Source organism: Sciurus vulgaris, assembly GCF_902686455.1.
Source record: "Sciurus vulgaris genome assembly, chromosome: 15".
NCBI classification, from domain to species: Eukaryota; Metazoa; Chordata; class Mammalia; order Rodentia; family Sciuridae; genus Sciurus; species Sciurus vulgaris.
Genome location: NC_136476.1, coordinates 53532032 through 53540102, shown reverse-complemented (window position 1 = coordinate 53540102; position 8071 = coordinate 53532032). Strand labels below are relative to the sequence as shown.

At 34.9% G+C, this 8071-nt stretch overlaps 1 pseudogene across 1 annotated transcript; it reads left to right on the top strand.

Annotated features, from left to right (window-relative positions):
* Positions 1 to 5532: 5532 nt before the first annotated feature.
* Positions 5533 to 6629, top strand: LOC306645474 (high mobility group protein B1-like; annotated as a pseudogene). The gene has a single exon. The product of its transcript is annotated as a high mobility group protein B1-like (transcript).
* The last annotated feature ends 1442 nt before the right edge of the window (positions 6630 to 8071 follow it).

Below are 8071 nucleotides of genomic sequence, written 5' to 3'. Positions count from 1 at the left end.
GCGTGAATCTACATTGTGTATAAACATAGAAATGAAAAGTTGTACCCCATCTGTGTACAATGAATCAAAATGTGTCTGAAAAAATAAAAAATATTTTTAAAAAAAATTTAAAAAAGCAAGGGCTGGTGAGTTTGTGGAGACAAGGGGATCTTATGTAAATTGGTACAGCCATTATCGAAACAGTATGGAAGGGCCTCAGAATAGAACTACCACATGATTCAGTGATTCTGGTAATAGATATTTATCAAAAGGAAATTAGATCAGTTTGCTGTAGAGAGATCTGAACTCCCATGTTTATTGTACTATTCACAATAGCCAAGATATGAAATCAACCTAATTATCCATCAACAGATGTATTAATAAATAAAATGTGGTACATATACACAATGGAATACTCATTAACCATAAAAAGAATGAAATCCTGTCATTTGTGACAATGTAGATGAACCTAGAGATCGTTGTGTTAAGCGAAATAAGCCAGGCACAGAAAGACAAATACCGCATAGTTTCACTTGTGTGGAGTCTAAAAGAGTTGATCTCATAGATGTAGAAAACAGAATGTTGGTGCCAGAGGTTTAGATGTTTAGAAAGAAGTGGGAGATGAGGAGATGAGTCAAAGTATATATGATTAGTTAGATATGAGAATTTTTTTTTTTTTTTTTTTTTTTTTTTTTTTTTTTTTTTTTTGTGGCAGTACTGGGAACTGAACCAGGGATGTTCTAGTTCTTTTTTTTTTTTTTTTTTTTTTTTTCATTTTGAGACAGGGTCTCACTAAGTTGCTGAGGCTGGTGCTGAACTTTATAATTCTCCTCCCTCAGCTTCCCAAGTAACTGGAATCACAGGCTCTGGTAAGTGTTGAGTGCCCTGGAGTGGGGAGATCATGTGGGTAGGGAAGAGAAAGGGGGAATAACTACTAAAGGTTATGAAATTTCTTTTTATGTGAAGATATTGTTCTAAAAGTGATTATGGTGATGGTTGCACAAACGTGGTAATACCAAGAATTGTACTCTTTAAATTGGGGAAATAAAGGAGGATTATATTTCAATAAACATTTTTAAAAGAAAGTAACACAGTGACTGCAAAATATGTGAAACAAAAACTGACAGAACTGAAAGGAGAAAGATGCAAATCCAAAATTATAATTGGAGACTTCAACATGTCTTACATAGAAAAGCTATAGAACTATTAGGAAGAAAACCAGGAAGATATGGTAATGGTCAATACTGTCAGCTCAATGGATCTAATTAAAGAACCCCCTACCCAGCAATACCAAATATACATTTTTTTTTCCAAGAGCACATTGAACATTCACAAAATAGATCAGATCCTAGGTCATAAAATAAAACTTAACAGATTTTTAAAAATTAGAAAAAAATACAAAGTATGTTCTCTGACTGTATGGAATTAAAACAGATATCAAGAACAGAAAGAAATTAGGGAAATTTCAATTTGGAAATAAACACATTTCTAAATAATCCATGAGCCAGGCATGGTGCATGGCTATAATCCTAGCTACTTGGGAGGCTGAAGCAGGATTGAAAGTTAGAGGCCAGCCTGGATAACTTAGCAGAGCCTGTCTCAAAATCAAATATAAATGCCTGGGAGAGTAACTCAGTGGTAAAATCAAACATAAATGCCTGGGAGAGTAACTCAGTGGTAAAATGCTTGGTTAGTATGTGTGAGACCCTGGGTTCAATCCCTAGTAACACACACACACACACACACACACACACCCAGCATTCTTACACTGAAATGTACAGCATTTAAATGGTTAATTAAAAAAAAGAAATATCTTAAGTAAACTTCCACCTTAAGAAATGAGAAAAAGAAATGCAAAATGCAAAATAAGCTGGAAACAATCAGAGGGAAGAAAGGTTAAAGACATGAGCATATATAAATAAAATTGAAAAGAAAGAGAAAATTAGTGAAATCGAGCTGACTCTTTGAAAAAATTAATGAAGTTAAGAACTAGCAAGACTGACAAGAAAAAAGATATAAATTACCAATATCACCAATGAAGACCTTGCAAATATTGAAAGGTTACCAAGAGAATACTATAAACAATTCTATACACATAAATTTGACAAGTTAGTGAAATGGAGGAATTTCTTGACAACCACAACCTACTAAAACTCACCAAAGATAAAACAGGTAATCCAAATAGTTCTGTGACTATTTAAGAAAATGAGTTTGTAGTTAAAAACCTGAAGGAAGAGGAAAAGGAAGTTGAAGGGGAGGAGAAAGGAGAAAGAACTCTCTAGGACTGGTTTTTCAGGCCAGTAGTACCAAATATTTAAAGAAATAGCACTGGTTTTACTCAGTGTCCTCAGGAAAAAAGAACAAGAGAAGGGAGCATGTGCCAACTTATTTTATAAGGCAAGAGTTACTCTGATACCAAAACTAAGAAATACAAAAAAAAAAAGAAAAAACTATAAACAAATATCCTTTATAAAAATATAAACTTTAAAATATTTAACAAAATACCAGCAAATTGAATCTAGCAGCATAGAACACTATGCCATGACCAAATGGGGTTTTACCCAGGATGCAAGGCTAGTTCAATATGTGAAAAATCAGTGTGACCTAAATACTCATAGTCTAATGAGGGAAAACTACAGGATTATATCAATTCAGAAAAAAATTGATAAAATTCAGCATTGATTTATTATAAAATCTCAGCAAACTAGAAATACAACCGAACTTCCTGACCTGTTAAATGACATTTGTGAAAAGCCTAACATCATATTTAATAGTAAAAGACTAAATGCTATACCCCTAAGATTAGAAACAAATCAAAAACATCCCCTCTTATCACTCAGATTCAATAGTTCTAACCAGACAAGAAAAAGAAATAACAGGAACACAGATTGGAAGGAAGAAATAAAATTGTTCCTATGTGCAGATGACGTGTTGTTGTCTATATTGAAAATCTTAAGGAACCTAACAAAAAGACTTCTAAAAATTAATAGGTGAGTTTGTCAAAGTTGTAAGATATGTGGCCAACATAAATATTAATCATTTCTGTACACTAGTGTCTATTTTAGAAACTGAAGTTTTAAAAATACTGTTTATATTAGCTCCAGCAAAAGAAATACTTAGGTAAGTTTAATAAAATGTATAGTATCCGTATGGAGAGAATAATAAAAATCTGATTTTACAATTCAGATTTAAATAAATGAAGAGACATGATATGTTCATGGATTTGAAAATTTTTAGAGTTAAAATGTTAACTAATTAACAAATTAATCTAACATTTAATTCAATCTGATCAATCAGGATTTTTTTTTAGTTGATAACATACAAGCTGATTCTAAAATTTATATGGAAAGACAAAGTAGAATAGCTAACCAATTTTGAAACAATAATGAAGGGATTACACTGTCCCATTTTAAAATTTCCTATAATAATCAAGACACTGTGATATTGGTTAGGAACAGACACATAGATCAAAGAAACAGAGTAGACAATCTAGAAATCGACCCACACAGATATTGTCAATTAATGTTTTTTTCAATACTGAGGATTGTACCCACGGGTGCTCTATCATTGAGCTACAACTCTACCCACTATTTACTGGTCTCCCTAAATTGCTGAGGCTGGACTTGAGATCCTCCAGCCTCACCCTCTTGAGTAGCTGGGTTACAGGTGTGTGCTACCAAACATAGCCTGGCCTTTTTTTTTTTTTTTTTTTTTTTTGGTACCTGGGTTTGAACCCAGGGTCATTTAACCCCTGAGTCAGCCCTTTTTATTTTTTTATTTTGAGACAGTGTCTCGTGCTAAGTTGTGTAGGGCCCTGCTAAATTGCTAAGGCCGGTTTTTGATTTTCCTGCCTCAGCCTCCAGAACACATGCCAGGCAGGTGCTCTACCACTGACCCACAACTCCAGTCCCCTAGCCAGTTAATTTTTTTTTAATATTTTTTAGATGTTGATAGACCTTTATTTTATTCAGTTATTTATATGTGGTACTACAAATTGAACCTAGTGCCTCACACATACTAGGCAAGCACTCTACCACTGAGCTACAACCCCAGCCCTGGCCTATTGATTTTTAACCAAGGTGCAAAATAAATTCTAAGAAAGGGTAGTCTCACAAATGTTGAAAAATTGTTTACCTGGGTGTGGTGGCATATGCCTGTAATTCCAGTGACTTGGGAGGCTAGGGCAGGAGGATTGAGATTTCAAGGCCAGCCTCAACAAGTTAAGTGAGACCCTCAGCAACTTAGTAAGAACCTGTCTCAAAATAAAAAATAAAAAGTGTTGGGGATATAGTCCAACCGTAGAGCACCCATGGGTTCAATCCCCAGTACAGTATCAAACCAAACCAAACAAACCCTCAACTAAATGCTGTAAAAATTCAAAAGGATGCTAGACTAAATTTTAAAACTACAGAATTTTTAGAAGAAAAGTTAGGGAAATATTTTCATGACCTGAGATGAGGAAAAGGGTTTTTAGATATGATACCACTTTAAGAAAACCAATAAATTATACTCCACTAAACTGTAAAGCTTTTTGCTCTGGGAAAGACACTCTAGCTCAGTGGTAGAACGCTTGCCTAGCACATGTGAGGCACTGGGTTTGATCCTCAGCACCACATAAAGATAAATAAATAAAGGCATGCTGTCCACCTACAACTACAAAATAAATTAGTAAAAAAGTCATAGAACTATAAACAAAATATCAGTTTTACCATATGATTTTACAAATAATAATAATAACCTGAGTGAAAGCATAGCAAAGTGGAATCCAGTAATATACAAAAGAAATTATGTAATTACTAAATTTAGTAATTATATAAAATACTATATATAGTACTACATATGAAAATATATATTTCATGACAAAGTTAGGTTTACCATAGGAATGGAAGGATGCTTTTACGTTAGTAAATTAATAATAGTAACATGTCCTATTAAGGAATTAAAAGAAAAATGTATGCTTGTTTCAATAGATGCTGAAACGTATTTGATTCAATATCTATTAAATTATAAACATATCATTTTCTCCTAAATGGATCGATAGATTCAACAAATCATAGCCAAAATCACAATGGGATTTTTTGCAGACATAGACAATGTAATTCTAAATTGCTGAAGCCAGCCTGGAACTTGGGATCCTCTTGCTTCGGTCTCCTGAGTTGTTGGGATTACAGGCTTGCAACACTTAGCCCAGCAACAGCCTAATTCTAAACTGTATAGAATATGCTAAAGCTATTCTTAATAAGGAGATTGTGATGTTGGTATAATTAATTAATTAATTAGCAATCTGAAGAATGCAAATAAAAATCCCATTGAGATACTACTTGATATCATATTGGCTATAATTTAAAAGTCTGACAATACCAAGTATTGGCAAGCGTGAAAACAACAGGAATTTTCATATACTACTGATAGCAGCATAAATTAGCACAATGCTTTGGAAAATAATTTGGCATTAACAAGAAGATAGTAATTCTACTCCTATGTATATAACCTAGAAAAACTTGAGTACATGTTCACTAAGATGCCTTCTCAAGAATAGCATTGTTGAGTACATTGAGCTCCATAGAGACAGCGCCCGGGCAAGTGAGAGCCGGACGGGCACTGGGCGACTTTGTGCCTCGCTGAGGAAAAACAACTAAACATGGGCAAAGGAGATCCTAAGAAGCCGAGAGGCAAATTGTCATCATACGAATTCTTTGTGCAAACTTGCCGGGAGGAGCACAAGAAGAAGCACCCAGATGCTTCAAACTTTTCAGAGTTTTCTAAGAAGTGCTCAGAGAGGTGGAAGACCACTTCTGCTAAAGAGAAAGGAAAATTTGAAGACATGGCAAAAGCGGACAAGGCCCAATATGAAAGAGAAATGAAAACCTATATCCCTCCTAAAGGGGAAACAAAAAAGAAGTTCAAGGATCCCAATGCACCCAAGAGGCCTCCGTCGGCCTTCTTGTTCTGTTCTGAATATCACCCCAAAATCAAAAGGAGAACATCCTGGCCTATCCATTGGTGATGTTGCAAAGAAACTGGGAGAGATGTGGAATCACACTGCTGCAGATGATAAGCAGCCTTAGGAAAAGAAAGCTGCTAAGCTGAAGGAAAAATACAAAAGGATATTGCTGCCTACCGAGCTAAAGGAAAACCTGATGCAGCAAGAAAGGGAGTTGTCAAGGCTGAAAAAAGCAAGAAAAAGAAGGAAGAGGAGGAAGATGAGGAAGATGAAGAGGATGAGGAGGAAGAGGAAGATGAAGATGAAGAAGATGATGATGATGATGAATAAGTTGGTTCTAGCGCAGTTTTTTTTTTCTTGTCTATAAAGCATTTAACCCCCCTGTACACAACTCACTCCTTTTAAAGAAAAAAATTGAAATGTAAGGGTGTGTAAGATTTGTTTTTAAACTCTATGGTGCCTTTTTTTGTATAGCTAACATACTACCAAATGTGTCTTTAGATAACCCTGTCCTGGTGGTATTTTCAATAGCCACTAACCTTGCCTGGTACAGTATGGGGGTTGTAAATTGGAAATTTAAAGCAGGTTCTTGTTGGTGCACAGCACAAATTAGTTATATATGGGGATGATAGTTTTTCATCTTCAGTTGTCTCTGATGCAGCTTATATGAAATAATTGTTCTGTTAACTGAATAACACTCTGTAATTGCAAAAAAAAAAGTTGCAGCTGTTTTGTTGACATTCTGAATGCTTCTAAGTAAATACAATTTTTTTATTAAAAAAAAAAAAAAAAAAAGAATAGCACTGTTTGTAATGTCCCAAACTGGAAAAACCCAACTATCCACTGGCAGGAGAATGGATAAATGAATGATATATTATTATGACAGAATATGATGTAGAAGTGGAATGGAAGGAACACCACTTACATGTGAGAACATGGATAGACTACTAAAGCATAATTTTGGGTGAAAGAAACCAGACACAAAATAATCTGTACTATACAATTCTCTTATATGAACTTCAGAATGAGCCAAACTAAACTATATTGTTAGAAATGCCACTTAGAGGTACAATTGCATAGAAATCCAAGGAGCACATCATAAAGTCAGATGGGAAATCAGCGGTTTTAATCAGGAAGAGGGGAATGGTGATGCTATATATTTAGAACTGAATAGTGGCTACATGAATATTTACAATAATTTGTTAATTTGTACAATTATGTATCATGCACTTTTCTAGGTGTGCATTATATTAATAATTAAAAAAGGTTTAGGACTGGGGTTGTAACTCAGTCTTACAGTGCTTGTCTAGCGTGTGGGAGACCCTGGATTTGATAGCCAGCCTCCACACATTTATGAAAACAAGGTTTAAATGTTTCTTGCACATCTGAATAAGCATACTGACATGTGAAATATTTCCTTTTGTTCAAAGATGTAACACTAATCTTTTGCAAGTAATGTAGAATTGTTTTTAAAATATTTATTTAGTTGTCAATGGACTTTATTTATTTATATGCAGTGCTGAGAATCAAACCCAGTACCTCACACACGCTTGGCGAGCGCTCTACAACTGAGTCACAGCCCCAGCCCAATGTAGAACATTTTATGGCATCTTTTAAAGATGCAGAACATGCAACTAGCCATGAAAGAGTGGAAGCTCTTTCTCGTGACTGAGAATGGTGAAAATGCAAAGAAGACATGCATGGTAGCAGATGTTTTCCAATACACTCTTAATGAATCTGGAAATTTTTAAGAGCGATCAACAGGTAGGGAAGGCATGGAGACTAGCCATGCTTCTGTGGTCTGAAATGCTGCACTGTGGCCTTCATTGAGCCTGAGGCATGCTGTCTTTGCTTTATACTTGCAGAACTCTTCCCAAGGAGTAATGCTTTCTCTGATGATAGTTGAGCAGTAGAAGAGGCAATGTTATTAAATGACTGTCAACAAATAACCCATGAAAAGTTACTCATCATTATTAGTCATCAGGGAAATGCAAATCAAAACCACAATGAGATGCCACTTCACATCCCTAGAGGGACTAGACTCAGACAATTAAGAGATGGCAAGAATGTGGAGAGATTAGAGCCCTCATACATTGCTGATAGGAAAGTAAATGATGGAACTGCTTTGAAAACAAGACTATCAGTTAA